Source organism: Anser anser (genome assembly GCF_964211835.1).
Source record: "Anser anser genome assembly, chromosome: 10".
Taxonomy (NCBI): Eukaryota; Metazoa; Chordata; class Aves; order Anseriformes; family Anatidae; genus Anser; species Anser anser.
In genome coordinates, this window is record NC_139730.1 from 24,864,963 (window position 1) to 24,884,373 (window position 19,411).

The following is a 19,411-nucleotide window of genomic DNA, read 5'->3' on the forward strand; positions in this document are numbered from 1 at the left end:
CCAGGACAAAAGCCGATAACTAAGTCCTTTCTAACATGCTGATTAGGTTTCAAGAGGATACCGCTTTAAATAAGTGTAATTGTCTGTCCATAGGCAGAAGCTGAATAATGGCAGGATGAATATCTATACTTAATTTTTTGTTACTGTCTTCCTGTAGCACACAGGGACTTGTTACGTTTAGGGAAAATGCTAACCTAATGGAGGGTTTAAACCATAAGCTAGTTTGTTATACCAAAATGACTGAGAGAACAAAGCATAAAGTGTTTTCAGATTTCTAGTACACCTTGATTGCTATCCATTAAACTTAAGACAGGTTAAACAAAGCACAGGAAATAAGAGAACTCCTAGTCCCACAACTGGCAAATTGTGCGCACACTTTCCATTCCTGAGAAAATAATACACAAACCTGAAAAATGCATTTAACTGAGAAACGAAGACATCCTTGTCCTATTGGAAGACTAAGGTGACAGCTCTTGGGCTCAGTGATTTTCAGATAAGCTCCAGTCTTCAACTTGCAGACACCAGTGACAGCTCCTTTTTTTGCATTGAAAGGGAAAATGTTTCAACAACACATTGAAAACATACTTAAGGGACAAGAAACAAAATCAAGACTGCAGTGAGAAGGAAAACAGAAAAACAATACTGGGAAAAAAAAAAAAAAAGAGAAAAGAGAAAAGACCTTGGTCTTTGTATCGACCAACGAGATAAGCCTTACACATTTTTAAGTTTATTTTTGACGATTGATTGATGCGTTACCAGATATTAAGTACTAATCAAGAGCAAATATTAACACTAGTAAGAATAAATCCGATCCACCAGCCCTTATTCAAAATACATCAATTTCTAATTTGGAGATAACGTCTCTCTGACAAGGAAGTAGAAAAGCTGTAAATACCGATATAGTTTCCTCTCCCGATGTTCCATATACATACCGACGCTGTTCCTACACCTACACTCTGAGCATAAATTTATGTTGACATGAGTATCGGGTGTTATTTCTCTCTCTGTTTGCCTTGAGAGACTCTCCTCCTGTCCACTGAAAAGTAAACTCAAGATTCCAGATCAGTTAAGACAGTTGCTAGCCTCCCATTCAGAGTTCTGCAGCAGCGCTGTTCAGATTTTTCAGCAGTCTCTTTACAAAATGACCACTTATAAGTGTACAAAAACACTTATCACCTAGCTTCTCAGTAGGTACACGTTTGGCCTCTCTTAAGCAGAGAGTCAATCACAGCTTAAGATTTTATACAAGATCCCATTTTCAAGTTTGGGATTATTTCAGAAAATCTTTTTGCCTAGAAACAGTACTACTAGTAACACTTGAACTGGTTTGCCAGCACAACCTTTACCCTGTTAGAAATGATGCTGACTTCTACCTTCATGTAGCATACATAGTGTCCTGTGCGACAGTTGATTCCATGATGCACCAGCACCGCATATAAGGCGTAGAGGAGTGGTTCTCCACTTGACTGAGACATGTAGGCTCAGAGGTCCAAATACTCAGGATATTTTACCTCCTAGAGAAAGACCAAGAAGATAGAAAAATTACATCAGAGTACTTCGCGGACTAGCCAGAGAAAAACACTTCCAAAAAACAGAGACTGGAATTATATGAATATATTTCTTGATTCACTAAAAATAAGTCTTCCCATAAGCAATGTTTAATACTAGAAGTTGCAGACAACTGTTTCCTGATGAATTAGCCTTCTCAGAGGAAAGTATATGCTTCTTGTCAAGCAGGAACTTTACTGATATTAAGAGAAAAATGAAAAAAAGAGAAAATGAAAATAAAAGCAGACCATTTCTCTATATTCTTAAGGTATATTCTTAATATACCTTGTTGATCTTTCCACCTGTGAAATCTGCAAATCTTTTCAGTGATGTTGTGAGAACGTTGGAAGAACGGTGTATGGTAAATCTCTTGGATGCAGGAACCATCTTTTTACACCTTAAAAACAAGCAGAGACAAGTGTTTGAAAGCATCTTCTTTTTCGCCCCCAAAACAAACTCCTTTTAATGTCTCACGCATGCTTATGCTATTTGAATGATATTTACTTGCATCATGTGTTTGGTTTTTTCTTTTCATAAACCCATGCACTGCATGTCACGTTTGTTAATACAGAGAAGAAGGTAAGTTTTACCAACAACTCAGAGCACAGCGGGAACAGGAATCTCTCACAAAAGCATATTACCAGGGAGTTATAAAATATAAACAAAAAATAGTAAAAATGAGTTATATATAAGACTAATAACAGTTATCAGCAATGGAAAAAGTACTGTACATGTGCAAGGCCTTTCCTTTTAAGCTCACAAAAAGACAGAAAATTCTGGCTTTAAGTGTGACTGAACCGATCACACCTCAAAGAGCACGTTAAGGAAGGACCATGCAATTCAGATGTGAGGTGCTATTACAGTTCTTTCTCTTCCTCAGACATCACTTATGAGAATCCTGAATACGCTGCATGTTGCTTTCTAGGATCCGCAGGCTAAGACGAACCTGGGATTAAATTGCTTTAATAACCTATTGGACGCTCTTGATTCGACACCTTAATTTCCTTAGTATCCAACAACAAGAAGTGGATACTGCATTTTTCATTTAGAGGGGTCAGGCATGAATCCTACAGAACTGAGCCGGGCACTCTGTGCTTTTCTGAGGGGATGTTTGACTAACAGCTTGTTTTGCCAAACCATCTTATGCAAATGTTCAATTGTTTCTCACATACGTAGAAACATCTTACATATTGATCAGCACAGAGAGCGCCTGAACTCAATAGGCTTTCCCTGTGCACGGGTTAGGCTTAAGGGAGCTCATTTAGGACATTAGTCCACATCGACAGGTTTCACAGTTCAAGAGCTGTTTCACAGTGAACGCTAGGACCTGCAGCAACCTGCTGCTGCCTTCCACTCCAAATCATTCTCCACAGCTCCTTGCTTCAGCTCACCACTACTTACTGGGCATGTCTTTTCACTTCTGCCAATATGAATATTTCAGCATGCAGCTACACGCCTAGGAAGCTTGACAAGCCATGGTGCAGACAATGCTACGAGAAAAGTCCAATATCAGCTAATAGCCACTCTTCTTAGATTTCCAAAACAGATGTAACGTTTTCAAGTTTGGGATTATTTCCGTGCACCAGTTGTTTAAACAAAATGAAGCAACAACAACAACAACGAAGCTGCGTCTCCTTATTTCTAAATGAAGTTAAAAGATAACTTATGCTCTAAGTCATGCAATACATAAAACTAATATCTAGCATTAAGGCATAATTAGTTAATAATCTCACTCGCTACATTTGTAGCAATTCTCTCCATCCAGCTCTTCAGGTTTCACAAATAGTTCTAGAGCTCTGGTAACAGATGAAACCGCCTAGAGGAGCGAGAAAGAAGAGCGTAAAGTCACTGTAAATTCAAAATTCCAGAGACGCACTAGGAGTTTATAAGAGAACCTGACTAATACATACTTAAGCGATCTACTATGAGCACTGTCAAGAAGGAGGCAGAAAGAGCATGCTCAGCGTTTACCTCACCTGGAAGTCATTCTACTTTGAAACAAATCATTTTCCAGTAACGCAGACAGCATCTATAGTGTGCTTTGTCATCAATACTGGCAACAAATCCAGCAGTCTAACAATTAGATGCATATTGAGGTAGAACAACAAAGAAGTATGACAGTATCATAATTTGTGCAGACATAAAATTCTTTCAGCTTAAACCCAATGCAAATTTGGAGACTCTTTACATGGCTTCCATCAGCGCATTCCTCTATATTCTTAAACCTATAATAGCAGGGAAAAAAAGAAAAAGAGAAAAAAAACAAAAAAAAACAAAAAGGAGAAAAAAAGCAGGATTTTTACATATTACATATTTTTACATATTACATAGTTTACATATCCCTCCACATGCTGTTCTGAATAATAGCCAAAATATTCATAGCCACTGTATTTGTTCTCCCCACACAGCTGAAAAAACAACATTTGAAACATATTTTTCAAAACATATTTTGATATCCAGCAGACTGTTCAGTCATCAAGCATTTAAAGACTGTTTTAGATAATCTCTAGATTAATCTAAAAGGAATCCCATAAACATGCTGCAGCCGCTTACCTTTAATATACTCGCTGGATGCGATGTTTCTTCCTTTCACCTGCACTGGAAGGCTTCCCTTCCTTGTGAGGTTGTTTACTGCCCTCACTTCTGCATTGCTCTCATAAAGAGCCATCTGGAGGATGGGATTCTTCCTTCTTCTCCCGGGTTTTCTTCTGGAAACGAGGATCTAAGTGTTCCAAGAAGCCTTTCACTTTCCTGATGTTTCTCCTTTTTCTTCTTTTTGTTACGCTTGCGATTGGCATTGTCAAAGTGGAGCGCAGAGAAATACAAATCATAAAGTCTGAAAGAAACATGCAAGTTAAAAAGAGAAAAAAAGATGTGGCACTTGTTGCATACAGGAAACTTTATTTATTTTACCACAGGCGATGATTTGCCGCATGTCAGCTATTTTGTGGTACTTTGTGCACATGTAACTTCCTTTAGATGCAGCAAACTTAAGCCCTCAGATTGAAGGACCATAGGTCCTGGTTGGTACACAGATCATTAACAATGGTTAGCTCTGGAATATGTGCAAGTAAAAAAAAAAAAATATTTTAACCTAATCCAGAATGGTGTGCAGATGTGATTCGAACTACGTGGTCCAAAGCTAGTGCTCTGACACAATTCAGCAATACCTTTCCTGTCTTCACTGATCAACCTAATGATCCCCAGTCATGATCCCCAGCCAGATTATGCTATCTAAATAACTCAGAAACTATGAAAAAAAAAAAACAAAACATGAGAAGCACCCAGAAAAGAATTAGGAAAAAAAATGCTGATTAGGCTGGAATCCCTGCTTACTTGGAATCCTTCTCTCCCTGTTTATCTTCAGACTTCTTTTTCTTCTAGAACTTCTTATATTTTTTCATGTTTTCACCACCTAAAACCTCCTTTTCTACCTTTCTGCGTTGCCTTTCTATTTCACTTTCACTACCTTCTGCACGAGTATATTGTCTTTTTCTGTTTCCTTCTTTTGCCTTTTTCTGGCGACAGTTCTCCAAATGAGCTGACACAGGTGGAAGTGCATGTCTCTCACGCGAATGTTTTCCAGAATGTTGCTGAGCTACTGAGCAACGATGTGAGTCTGCTCTGGGTGTGCTAAAGTGATGTACATCTTCCTCTCTCAAGAGGGAACCGTGAGGCCATCTGCTTTTGTAATGATAACGCTTATGTGACCTGCTGGAGTAAGTCTGAGTCAATTTGTCAAAGTCTTTATCACCGTGAGAGAACTTTCTCTCTCTACTGTCTCCTGCTGCATGAGGTGAATAGTAATCCTTGTAATAGCTACATTTTTCCCATTTCCGTGGTTCATCTTGATAGTATCTTTCTCTGCTCCAACTTCTTTCCCCTTTGGAATGGTAATATCTAGCGCTATCTTGTTCTGATCTTCCTCTGCTTCGAGATCTGTACTTTGAATATTTTACTGGTCTTCTGCCATTATCAGGGCTGTTCCTTTCACTATGGGAAGATCTGTACCTGCTTCCCTCCCAATACTCCTGCTTGTGACGCTTTTGCTTAACAACTTCCACACTCCGAGAGCACCTTCTCTTGCTGGAATGACCATCTTTTTGACTCTCCTTCTCTTCAGTAGGAGAATGTTCCCTCTTTCTCTGGTAACGCTCTTTGTCAGATTTTTTAGTCTCGTCCTTTGTATCTTGGCATCTATCTGTAACAGCTAAGGAGGAAAGGTTTTTAGAACTACATTCACTGTCAGACTTTAGAGGGGAAGTTTGCCGCAATTTCTCACCAGTCTCAGAAGACTCTTTGATGTAGAAAACATTTTCTTCTGAAATCAGTTCATGTTCTTTTGATCTTCTTGGTTTCTCCTTGTCTCCACGGTCATCACATTGGTACTGTTCAAGGTATTCATCATTCTCAGTAGATTTCGGAGGTCCCGGGACACTGCACAAAATAAAAACACGTTTCCGTCTCCCTCCACCTGCTGCTCTGAGAAAAAAGGGGTGGGGGCGACGGGGGAACAGCCAATGTTTCTCCAGATAATGGAGAAAAATGGAAAAACATTCTATGAAGAAACACAAGTTCTCCGCGAGGCACCAGCCTGCATCAGAGTGCTATGCACAGTGTCGATCATTAGTTCTGTTCGCAACACTGGCCATACAGTACGGAATTCTACTGATTTAAATCCTTCCATTAAATAGTATTAGTAGACAGATAAAACCGCAATGAACTTCCATAAAATCTTGTCTTAATCAGACTGTGCTCATTTTACCTTCTTTCCTCTGACAAGCTGTTCAGCTGGCTGGCCGTGAGGGATTCCATGATGACTTCTCGAGGGACTGGAGGCATAGCTCCAGGCATCTGCAACTAAAACGCACAAGTCAGCAGACAGAAAAAATACCATTTGTGCTGAGGACTAGTCTTCTCAGAATTTCTACATTAAATGCTAAGCAAGATCGCTTTGTGTTGTATGCATTATCTACACTTCAAAGATAACGCCAACTCACCTCCCAAAATCTACTTTATGAAACTTAAGAATTTTTATCTCAGCTCAGCTTAAGCTGACAAGTTCTAATGTCAGCTCAGCTCTGCAAATTCTAATGGCATAATATCACAAAGGGTTACGATCAAATTTGTGCTGTGTTTTCTCAGCATTTCGCCTGAATTAGGAACATGATAAACACTCCCGAATACATCGTGGGTGAGAAATTCTCGATGGAGCAAACTACTATGTTTCAAGCAATCCGTTTGTTTTAGAAACGAACATCTCACAAGGTTTAACAGGTTCAACTTGGCAAGTGGAATCATCAAGTTTCAGTCCGTTTTCTTTAGATTCATGAACTAAACTAATAGCACCATTCAGTGAATCAGTGTTTGGCAGCTCATGCTGGGATCTTCCTTCATCAGCATTCTGACAGGAAGAATGGGAATTCTGCGATGTACGGACTACCTTTCCAACCAAAATTCCACATTGCATTGCAATTCCTTTTAAATAAGCCCTTTGACTCCTCCTCAGATTTTCCTGAAGATTCTGCACCGTAAGGGACTGTGTTATCAGAGCTGAGTTTAGGATTTCCATTCACCTTTGGCTCCACAAAAATTTCAGCAGAAACTCTTTTTTTTTTTTTTTTGTATTTGTATTTGCTTCATTTGCTTTACCGAATTTGTGATTGTGGATGAAGGAACAGCCTTGTAGAGATCTTCATCCTCCACAGCACTGCTAAGACAGTCAGGCTGTGACACAGTCTGACGAGCAGGCAATTTATTGTGAATACTGATGGTGATCTTCTGGTTTTTTGACGTATCAGTAATTGAAGGCCTGGTAATCGCCTGTTCTTGAACACAGGCCATTGGTGGTGCTGAAGATGGCCTTTTTAGGGTGACACCAGTGGTATTTGCATCCTCTTTTATGGATCCATTTCCATTTAAACGACTTGAATTCTGTATTTAAAAAGAAGAAATTGCAAGACGGGTTAATGCAAACACTCCATTTAACATTTTTAAACATGTCATTCTCCTACTAAGTATTTCTACAAATGGTCTTAACACCTAAAAAGCAAAAAACACTGCCCTTAAAAGATAAATGCAAGTCCCATAAGTGTATTTAATTCCTGCTTTTGGTTTACTGCATATTGATATCAAATTAACATCATTTTTGAAAACCATCCAAACAACTTAACATTGCCTAAAGCTATTCCCAAATATATTTAGTTTCCCCTTTAAACATACCCCAAAAAGCCTGGAATAATTGTTCTGGTGCTCAGGAATAAGACAATTTGGTTTCCCTGTCTTAGCTAAAGTGACGTCGATAGGAAAAACAAGTCCTCTTTTAAATGATTCGAGGATTAGTACACTCTACTTAAATTGTCAAAGAGCGTAGCTCTCTGTGCTTTACAAAGCTGTCTAGGAGGTATAAACAATGGAGTCGCATGGCTGCGCAATTCAGCAGTAACCACTGTTTGAATGACTCTGGCTGTAGCATGAGGGCTGTGAAGACAACTGCAGCGTGGGAAGGAAAACAAAACAAAGATGCCAAAAACCAAACAAAAAACCCCACACCAAACCCCAAACCCACTGTCCGTTTGGTGCCATTATCTGCCCTCCCGCTTCCCTAAATTACCTTAATCATATGAGGAGGAAGTCGTGGTCCCAGAAATCCAGCCTGCTTACTGTTAGCCCCCCGCTGACCAGGGGGGAATGAACAGGGATAAGACGGTGCTGCTAAGTAAAAAGCACGTTCTCCGAGCGTCAAATCATAGCGCCTTCAGAAAAGAGCAGTGATCTCAGTTTAGTTTTTCTTTCGGCCTACTCTTGGATTAAATCCCATCCTATAATTTTATAGGAACAGTTCATACGATATGGAAGCCTTCTCTACAGAAGACTTAGCCAAGACTACAAACTGAAAAGTAGGTAACAGTCTTCCTACTATGACTATCACTTTCAGAGCAATAATTCATTCTTACACCACAGATGGCCTTCATTTCTCTCCTTCTCTAAATTAGCCAGCTACAGATAACACATATACAGCAATTTACACAAGTGCTGCAGTTTAAGGCCAAGCAACAAAAGATAATAAATGACAGAGAATTTCAGGTTAGACAGAACTGAATTAGAGAAATAATCATCTTTTCCTGGGAGAGAAAGAAAAACACTTGCAAAAAGAAAAGTATCAATAACAGGAGAGTAAATCTCTTCTGAACACATTTGAATACTTGTTATTACCTGATATAAAAAAGTAAGTAAGCTTGCTGACCAAGAACTCTTTTAATGTCAGTACGGACTACTTTTGCATCATTCATCTGATACCAAAGTCCATTACCAGCCTGCAAATAAAGACAACGATATCTTTAGATGAATTGCATGTTTTCCAAATGAAATCACAGATAGCAATAAAATACACACGTGTCAAATAAACATATAATGAAATCTTTTTCCCTAGAAACAGTACTACTAGTAACACTTGAACTGGTTTGCCAGCACAACCTTTACCCTGTTAGAAATGATGTTGACTTCTACCTTTATGTAGCATACATAGTGTCCTGAGCGACAGTTGATACCATGATGCACCAGCACCGCATATAAGGCATAGAGGAGTGGTTCTCCACTTGATTGAGACATGTAGGCTCGGAGGTCCAAATACTCAGGATATTTTACTTCCTAAAGAGAGACCAAGAAGATAGAAAAATTATATCAGAGTACTTCGCGGACTAGCCAGAGAAAAACACTTCCAAAAAACAGAGACTGGAATTATATGAATATATCTCTTGATTCACTAAAAATAAGTCTTCCCATAAGCGACGTTTAATACTAGAAGTTGCAGACAACTGTTTCCTGATGAATTAGCCTTCTCAGAGGAAAGTATATGCTTCTTGTCAAGCAGGAACTTTACTGATATTAAGAGAAAGAATAAGCCATAGTCGTTAGTCTACAATTATTGTCTGAAAATATTAACAACTTTCAGCTTTGGGGGATGTCCCATTACATGATGACAAAGTTGCATTACAGCGGGAAATATACCTTGTTGATCTTTCCACCTGTGAAATCTGCAAATCTTTTCAGTGATATTGTGAGAACGTTGGAAGAACGGTGTATGGTAAATCTCTTGGATGCAGGAACCATCTTTTTACACCTTAAAAACAAGCAGAGACAAGTGTTTGAAAGCATCATCTTTTTTGCCCCCAAAACAAACTCGTTTTAATGTCTCATGCATGCTTATGCTATTTGAATGATATTTACTTGCATCATATGTTTGGTTTTTTCTTTTCATAAACCCATGCACTGCATGTCACGTTTGTTAATACAGAGAAGAAGGTAAGTTTTACCAACAACTCAGAGCATAGCGGGAACAGGAATCTCTCACGAAAGCGTATTACCAGGGAGTTATAAAATATAAACAAAAAATAGTAAAAATGAGTTATATATAAGACTAATAACAGTTATCAGCAATGGAAAAAGTACTGTACATGTGCAAGGCCTTTCCTTTTAAACTCACAAAAAGACGGAAAATTCTGGCTTTAAGTGTGACTGAACCGATCACACCTCAAAGAGCACATTAAGGAAGGACCATGCAATTCAGATGTGAGGTGCTATTACAGTTCTTTCTCTTCCTCAGACATCACTTATGAGAATCCTGAATACGCTGCATGTTGCTTTCTAGGATCCGCAGGCCAAGACGAACCTGGGATTAAATTGCTTTAATAACCTATTGGACGCTCTTGATTCGACACCCTAATTTCCTTAGTATCCAACAACAAGAAGTGGATACTGCATTTTTCATTTAGAGGGGTCAGGCATGAATTCTACAGAACTGAGCCGGGCACTCTGTGCTTTTCTGAGGGGATGTTTGACTAACAGCTTGTTTTGCCAAACCATCTTATGCAAATGTTCAATTGTTTCTCACATACGTAGAAACATCTTACATATTGATCAGCACAGAGAGCGCCTGAACTCAACAGGCTTTCCCTGTGCACGGGTTAGGCTTAAGGGAGCTCATTTCGGACATTAGTCCACATCGACAGGTTTCACAGTTCAAGAGCTGTGCAAGACGCTGTTTAGTGAGCCAGCACAGGCTGCTAACATTCATTACCACAGAGCCAGCTCACATGCCCTGACACTCAATCTAACTTTGTTTCACAGTGAACGCTAGGACCTGTAGGAACCTGCTGCTGCCTTCCACTCCAAATCATTCTCCATAGCTCCTTGCTTCAGCTCACCACTACTAGAAAATGAAGCAACAACAACAACAACAATGCTGCGTCTCCTTATTTCTAAATGAAGTTAAAGGATAACTTACGCTCTAAGTCATGTAATATATAAAACTAATATCTAGTATTAAGACATAATTAGTAATAATCTTACTCGCTACATTTATAGCAATTCTCTCCATCCAGCTCTTCAGGTTTCACAAATAGTTCTAGAGCTCTGGTAACAGATGAAACCGCCTAGAGGAGCGAGAGAGAAGAGCGTAAAGTCACTGTAAATTCAAAATTCCAGAGACGCACTAGGAGTTTATAAGAGAACCTGACTAACACATACTTAAGCGATCTACTATGAGCACTGTCAAGAAGGAGGCAGAAAGAGCATGCTCAGCGTTTACCTCACCTGGAAGTCATTCTACTTTGAAACAAATCATTTTCCAGTAACGCAGACAGCATCTATAGTGTGCTTTGTCATCAATACTGGCAACAAATCCAACAGTCTAACAATTAGACGTATATTGAGGTAGAACAACAAAGAAGTGTGACAGTATTATACTTTGCGCAGCAATAAAATTCTTTCCCCTTAAACCCAATGCAGACGTGGAGACTATTTACAGGGGTTCCACAGAAGGACAAAGTCCAATCCACTTTCTAACCACCACCAAGCTCTTATATTTTAACATTGTACGTGGTTTGGTTTTTTAAGTTAAACAAGTTTAATTTAGAAAGTTATACATGTACTTAAACATCATGAATTATATTTACAAAACCTCCTACCTTTACATCCAAAGTGATATCAAGAAATGCCTCATACGTATCCGAAACTGCTTTGCAATTCAAGCACTTCACTGGAAGCAAAATATAAATGCTTAACAACACGTGAAGGAGACTAACTGTCCACATTCAAGTTGTCGATAGATACTACTTCAGACAAACTACAGACTGCTTTACTACCGACAAAAGACACAGATCAGTTCTAAGGACAGGAATATTTTTAAAAGTACCTCTTGATCTTAGAAATCCTCCAAATATTTGATGAATGATGGTGGTAGCTTGAGAAGATCTGTCCAATCTGGAAATAAATTATAATCAGACCTCAGAAGATTTAAGGCACACAGTTAACTCTTCAAAGAGTTTTATGAAAACCAAGGATGACCTAGACTTTCAGTTTTGATAGTAAATAAAGGCCTAAAAGGTGCTAGAGAACGTATAAAAGTGAATTTGTTTATGCTTACTTGGTGCTTCCATTCAAGCACGCTTCCTGCATAGCATCAACAGTATAGCGCAAGAACTCGTGTGCGTCTTCTTGACTGCCAAAACGGAAATGTTGTCCTATTCCTAAATAAGAAGATGATAGTATTCACCTCATTTAAAAATGAAGTAATTCTCCTGTTTCTAAAATCTCTCTTCTTTACAGTGTTAAAACCATTTATACACATCAAATAATTATTTGAAGATTACAAGATGCTGAAAAAGAAACACATCTGAAGCCACTTACGACTGAGATTATTGATAACACGCGTAGGCTCGATGGCATCAACAGTGCAACGCAGGGCCTGGTTAATGTGAGTCTCCATCGTGCACATCATGCAAAAATCTTGTTCACGACCTGAAGAGTGAAAGAAGAAAGCATCCCAGTCTAGCGAAACAGACATAACTACAAACAAACATATAAGTAACATTTAAACTATAGATACAATATCCACTCTCCTTGTCCCAACAGTGTCCTAACATTTCATTTCACACAACTTTATAGAATAAAAATATCCATTAAGCCTGTATTCAAGTGCATTTTGTGATGAGAAATCTAAAAGACTACTGCAAAGTCACGTTTGTAAAGGCTGACAGGAATGTGAACTCCACAGGTTGCAAAATGTATGAGGAAAGAATATTTGACCTTGATGATACAGCATTAAGAGAACATGGGTTATTTTCAGCACAGTGCTGTCAGGTGAGCTTCATGATACAGAGCTACGAGTCCTTTGGGAAAAAGGAAAAATTACAGTAATGTATGTAATAGTACTTCTGCCCTCCTTTTTTCAACAGGATTCTTAACTGAAATGATTTCTATAGAAAGGAAGAAAACAGTTAAATTTCTAGGTATCGATACAAAGATACCAGCCTAAAAAGCATACAGGTTTAGTACAACATTTACTTTATAGTACAACATTTTATTTAGGACAAAATCAGTCTAGATTTTAATACAGTCCCACAAAAAAATCTAGTCGTGTTCATAACAGCTCATATTGCTTTCTAGGTTTTTTTTTTTTTTTTTTTTTTTTTTTTTAATTGGTTCAACAACGAACAGACCATTTATTGTAGTGCATTATGGAACCTCGGCTGTGCAGACTAAAGACCTATGATGCCAACATCCTAAATTTTATTGCCTTTCTAGCAGCAGGAAGCCCAAATAGCCCAAATGCCAAATGTTCATTAAATGCATTACTGTCCAATGCACTTCATTATTCCCATGAAGCAAGAAAAGATCCTTTTAAAAAAACAAACAAACAAACAAACAAAAAAAACACATGGTGCATTAAACGCACTCCATATGCTATTCCGAGCCCACTGCTAATACAATGCTCAAAGCCAGCGTCTACAGGTAAAATCAGGCAAGTAAGTTTGTCTCACAGAATCACTGCTGTTCTTTCACCTTCACAGCTATCCAACAGATTTAAAATACTGTTAGAAAGTACTCACATGACTGGCTGTGCTCAAGAGAAAGCATGTAATTGGCAAGTGGGGGGGTGTAGGTCAAACACTGTAGAGTAGCATTAAGAAAACACGTGTTGCCAAGATTGTACAGGCCAACTCCAACACTTTGTGTTTCTTGCCAATCCATACGTATCTTCTCAGGTGGAAAAAGAATCCTTTGTGGCGGAGCAATTCCATCATTAACAACTGCAAGAAAGTTATATTTAAAAAGAGATTTTGTTTGTTTGTTTCTAAGAAAGGTATTAAGTATATATAGGTATAGTGAATATATAAAGTATATATAGGCATAGTAAAAATACTATTCTGCGGGAGCACCTAGAGGAACTAGCTACAATCCAAAACAGAAAAACTTATTGCAGACACCTTTAATACCGCCATCTTCAAATTGGCTGGTCAACACAACGTTTTGGGAAAAAAAAGTTTAGTCAACCATTTTAATTTCTTCCTTATTATATGCTTTTTTCCTTATTATAACTTCAACCACAAACTTAGACTTGAAATTATATGGTAATAAATGCAAGGACAATGTAAAAACAAATAACTAGGAATGACGGTACCCCTACAAATATCAGATCTTTTCCTGAGCAATCTTAACATTCAAAAACCTGTGAATAATGGAACCTGTGAATAGCAACAATCAAACACTTTTCTTTGCAAAACAGAAAAGATATGGATGAATCAGTGCATTACAAAATGCTCCCCACATTTCTCTGTCGACTGTAAATATATCAAAATTAATTTCTGTAACGTCAGTCACTTCAGTTGCCTTAGGAGAATCGCTTTGGAAGTCTTTATTCACAGTAGTCCCGTTCTCTATCAGTGCAACAAGCAAGAACTACCACTTTCTACTTTTGTTTTGAAGAAAACGGAGGCAGGATAAAGCGCACACTTACTTAGATCTCTTTGGGCAAAAGGCTTAGATTTTTCAGAGGATCTACAATAAATAGCACCTCCACATCCTTGGGCCACAGAGACTTGGCTTGAATCTTCTGCAGGTGGTATCCGGCCCCAGTTTGCGGTGCGTGACATCAGTTTTTTAGTACTCGGTTTCTTGGATTTGCCAGACCGCCTTGAAGATGGCTTTTTAGACTTTGAAGATTTGGGCTTGTTAACTATGGTCATTGTTCTCATCTGCGACAGAGACAAATGTTCTGGCTGACGTAAGAATACCAAGAAGCATTCCAAGAAGAAAAGAGTAGTAGAAGTCCTGTCACTTAATCTCAAAGAAACGGCCTTGAAGAACTAACTTGCTGGTATGAATGATTTAAAAGGAATCCCCAAACTAAACACACAAAGGAAAAATTTCCATCAAAACTCTATCAGTATTACTTTTAGCTTCTGCAGAACTAGTGGCTGATGCCATTTCTTTCACTTTCGTAGGATTTTAATCCATTACAACTCTGGAGTCTTTTTAATATAAAAATGCAAATGACATTCTCTGAGGGGAATCAGTTATTTATTGCATTTTAGGAGCTTTGCAATTATCTATTAATTATTACCTATTATCTAATAGATAATGGTTGCGATTTATATATAATTGTTGCTCACGCTAGTAATGGAGCACTATTACTTTACTGCCTGCGCTTTTCTGCTTCGTGTGCACAAAGGTACCTGCATTTCGCTGCTACTTTACTTCTGTCTTTCCAGGGCTCACCCTCTACCTCACTGTCTACTGCACCAGTCATGATGGCTTGGTTGTGATTCTATAATGAGCCTAGCTTTTGAATACACTTTTTCTGGGCGTCACTTTGTGATAGCAAGTTAATTTGTGAGGGCTTATCACCTATGACCTGCTTCTCAGTAGGTACACGTTTGGCCTCTGTTAAGCAGAGAGTCAATCACAGCTTAAGATTTTGTCCAAGATGCCATTCACGAAACTGAGTTTAACCTTGACAGAACTGAGTTTAACCTTTAAACCTGAAGCTCCGTTAAAGAATAAAGCAGCACCCAAGCCAGGAAATAGAAGTTAATCGTCACTTTACCCTGAAACGCACGTAAAGCCGGTGAGCTATTCTGTGCTGGCAGGATTGCTGCCGGGATGGCCGACGAGGCGGCGGGCACAGGGGGCCACAGGACCTGCTCCCCGGGGCCACAGGTCCTGTCACAGGGGGCTGCCGGGGGTCTCCAGGCGCCGGGAACAGCGGCAACAGCGGGGACAGAGGGGACAGCAGCGACAGCAGCCGCCACCTCAGCCGAGGCCGTCTCCACAACTGCCACAACGGCCTCGGAACGCCGCCCAACTCGGAGCTCCAGCGTGACGCCTTTTCAACCTGGCCGCGGTGCTCACGGCTAAAAGCAGAGCGTTTCCTCCGGCGTATCTTTACTGTCGGTGCCGGACCGGCCCTCACCCCGAGCTCTCCCTGCCGGGAGGGCTTTGCGGTTGGGGTTTCCCTCCCGCCGCCGCCGCGGGCAGGCCCCGCGCGCAAGCTGTCCGCGCTGGGGAGCGGCATGTCGCCCGCGGCGAGAGCCCGAGGGCGCGACACGAAAAAGCCCCGACACGAAAAAGCCCCGACGTGCGGGCGAGGCGGCGGGGAGGCGGCTCTGAGGGAGCGGCCGCTTCGCCCCGCCGTCCTCCTCCCCTCCCGGGCCGCCCCGCCGAGCCCCGTGCGCCTCAGGTGCTGCCCTGAGAGGGCGCTCGGGCACTGGGACAGCTGCCCAGGGCAGTGGTCGTGGCACCGAGCCTGACGGGGGTCCAGAAGTGTTTGAACAATGCTCTCAGACATAGGCTCTGCTTTTGGGGTGGTCCTGTGTGGAGCCAGGAGTTGGACTCGCTCATTATTGTGAGCCCTTTCCACCTTGGGATGTTCTCTGATTCTAGGTCAGCAATCCATTATCTGATGAGAGGTGTGGAGTCATTCGAAGGGAAGAGAGACCAAAACACTTCTGGTTTCCAGAAGCGGGTATTTGGTAACCAAACCGATGATTCCTTTTCTTCTAGAGCGAGTAGCAGCAGGGATCCGCTTTACAATATGCTGGCAACAAGGAAACGAAGAATTGCAAACAAGACGTAGGACTTGAGCAGCAGCTTGTATACATGCATCAGCTTATGAATGAGCACACAGCTGAGCGATAATGCAAAAATTGGACAAACTAAGAGAAGACGTTAACTGTAAATTTTATAGGTATACACTTTACTATGACGTAAGAACTGGGCAAGACCTTTCAGGGAAAAGAGCTGTTGGCATGTAATTTGAAGTAAGCTTCAAATCCCAGAGGATGATTTTGTTGGAACTTTATTCAGCTGAAAACGTGGAAGCCTTGTTTCTGCTTGTGTTAGTTACAGCTCCAGTTTACTTTGGTTGTGAGGGAAGGCATTCCAGGCTAATGTGCTGTACCTGTTCCTTCAGCTCGTTGTCCATAAACGGAGGAGCAAATGAAATTCTTTGAATCTCCATTAAATGCAGCACTACAAAGCGGAGTAGAGGGCGATTTGGCACTTAATTTTTCTGTAAGCAGAAAACCCAACAGAATCTCCACAACAGTTTTCAAATCTTGTCCTGCAGTAAATGACCAGCTGAGTGAAGCTTGCATTTAGAGTATGTGCTCCTACGTTAGAGGGAAATAGCTTTTCCTCTTCAGAAGTGCAACTGAGTGGTGAACTGGCAGCTACGTAGGGAACTAGTTGTACCAAAGGGTTTGTGTTGAAGGCACAGAAAAATATGCAGGTCCCAACAGTAAAGGATTGTCTGTAGGCATCACACTGAGTACAGATGTTGTCCGCGAGTTCGTGCCCAGTGCACCGCGCCAATAAGCACCCAGAGTCGGAATGCACACCAAGGTCTTTTAATTACATAATTAATTACAGAACTCTGCAGAGTCAGGTACTTGGCTATCTTTCGCAAAGCAAGCACACCTCTGACTCGAATCACCGTCATTCATACACAGGAAACTTGTGAAAACTCTCTCTTTGGCTCCTTTTGATTGGTTATTACAGCTCACCTAACTTTTCTCTACTGAGCTTGCGCATTACAGAGGAACACCGGGGGGGGGGGGGGGGGGGGGGTGGTACAGGAGGAGGGGGACACACACCGAATCCCACATTAGCAAGGATTATCATTTTGACAGGTGTGATTTCTAATGTGTTAATGACCCTTAATGAGCAAAAGGTTACTACAGGCCAGTCTGGAGCTGGTTTTCTCCTTCTTGTTTTTTCCCTTTTATCCCTTCTCTTCCTTGCTTCTGCTAGCTCAAGGCTACCTGTCTCTCTCCTTCCTTATTTTCTCAGCTAAAAGACTACACAAGCTACAGGCCTCCCTATTTTCTTCAAGGTTTCCTTGCTTTTCTCCCAGCTTTGGGACTACACAGGTGTGCTTTGATATTTGCCAGTATAGCTAAAACTCATGCCAGTCTGCTCACGCACAATAAGCAGTAAGAGTTAAGGACTGGTTTCATCTGCTTTTTACATAGTAACATCCTCCTTATGTTTTAGATATGCTGTAGTTAAAGCTTAAAGTAGTTCAAGTAGTTAAGTTAAAGGAGTAAAGTTACTCCTTGTGGAGTAATTGCCTTAAGTGACTAGGCATTATAAGCACCCCTCCATCCCAAAAGCTACCCGCCTCCAAGGGGCAACCACCCCTCACTGAGCACATCCTCTGAATTTCTCGGAGCCTGTACCTTTAAACGCAAGCGAGGTAATTTCTACCAATCACAACCAAGATACGCATGACTGGAGTCACTCAAGCTCCACCTAAAAGATAGAAAATAATATAAATTGGCTTAAGAGAAAGGGAATGTTGGGGAAGATACTGTCACGAAGGATACCTTCTGACATCAGTCGACAGGCTGAGCCTCTCACCCCTCCCCCCCCCCGCCCACTGGGATGCTGCGAGGTAAGATCTGAACGCTTGGTTATACCAGGCGTCTCCACGGAAACTTAGAAATCTCTAGCGTCTTTATGCTTTTTAACATCTTAATACCTAGGCCGTGTACCTGTGCATTTCATGCATGCTAGCTTGCTTTTGCAGACAGTGAATTTATCACTGGCAATCCAAAGGACCTGTGTATCTGTTGCCGTAATAAACTGCACTTAATTGCATTGTTCCTGGCCGTGACAGTTCTCCTTGAACGCGACTAGAGCGAGGGCGTGCTGCGTTGTTGGTGGATCCGTGGCCGTGATAGTTCAGTACCCTGAAGCCGACCGGACCCGTAACGGTCAATCGGCTACACCCCTTAATGCGACACTACTAAAGGAAGAAGATGACAGGGCTTGCATTAGGCACGAGTTGCATTAGGCTTTGCATGTGAAAACATCCCCAAATAATTTCACATGGATTTAACGTTTTTAAAGGGAAAAAAACAGGAAGGTGTAGTCTTTCTGTAAGCTACAGCCCTAGATAGTTAAGGCATCAGCATTCATTCCTTTGCTTGACAACAAACTATGAACATACAGAAGAGTTAAATATTTTCATTGCATTCTTAAAGGCGATTTTTCAGACTTGTGCTTCAGTTGTTGGAGTTGAAGAAATCGGTAGACGCCCTTACTTTTACGTTAAGACCAAAATCTTTATCTAAGATTGTGTTATCTAACACAACTAAACTCCCACCCCCACATGTCTTTTTGGAACTTCTGAAAGATCTTTCTGCAGTCCCACTCTGATGGTCTTTCAGTTGTTGAACCTGAGCTGTGCCTACCGCACCAACGAATGCTTTCATGACACAGTATTTTGTCAAAGCAGTTTTGCTTCTTGGAGCTACAGAAGCAGCTCTGGCTACATGATAGGGAACTGTGCTGCACTGGCAAAAACAGACTTACTTACAGACTTAACACCACTTGCTAACTTGATCTATTTCAAATCTCATTTTAACTTTAAAGAGCAATCAGTTTTGCGGTTCCTGTCTTACTAAGTTGCCTTGTTTTGCATGGAAGGTCAGCCTGTGAATGTTTTGCTTTATTGCATGCTTCAAAAAAAGGCTGAGAGGAAGAGACTGGAGGAACCTTTTCTATTCTATAGACTTTC

At 40.6% G+C, this 19,411-nt stretch overlaps 1 protein-coding gene, 1 long non-coding RNA gene and 1 pseudogene across 3 annotated transcripts in view; 1 reads left to right on the top strand and 2 right to left on the bottom strand.

The window, feature by feature from the left end:
* Positions 1-19,411, top strand: part of LOC310904788 (uncharacterized protein) — a 339,287-nt gene that overhangs the window by 23,076 nt on the left and 296,800 nt on the right.
* On the bottom strand, positions 1,119-3,885 carry LOC310904719. Its single transcript, XR_014588570.1, has 3 exons — positions 3,282-3,885; positions 1,834-1,945; positions 1,119-1,514 (listed from the first exon to the last, which is right to left on the bottom strand). It is a non-coding gene; the product is annotated as an uncharacterized lncRNA (long non-coding RNA).
* On the bottom strand, positions 4,186-14,688 carry LOC310904590 (ubiquitin carboxyl-terminal hydrolase 42-like; annotated as a pseudogene). Its single transcript has 16 exons — positions 14,348-14,688; positions 13,440-13,640; positions 12,238-12,348; positions 11,975-12,077; positions 11,744-11,811; positions 11,517-11,587; positions 10,900-10,982; positions 9,559-9,670; positions 9,058-9,198; positions 8,764-8,864; positions 8,162-8,303; positions 6,773-7,482; positions 6,314-6,402; positions 6,139-6,142; positions 4,885-5,909; positions 4,186-4,384 (listed from the first exon to the last, which is right to left on the bottom strand). The product of its transcript is annotated as a ubiquitin carboxyl-terminal hydrolase 42-like (transcript).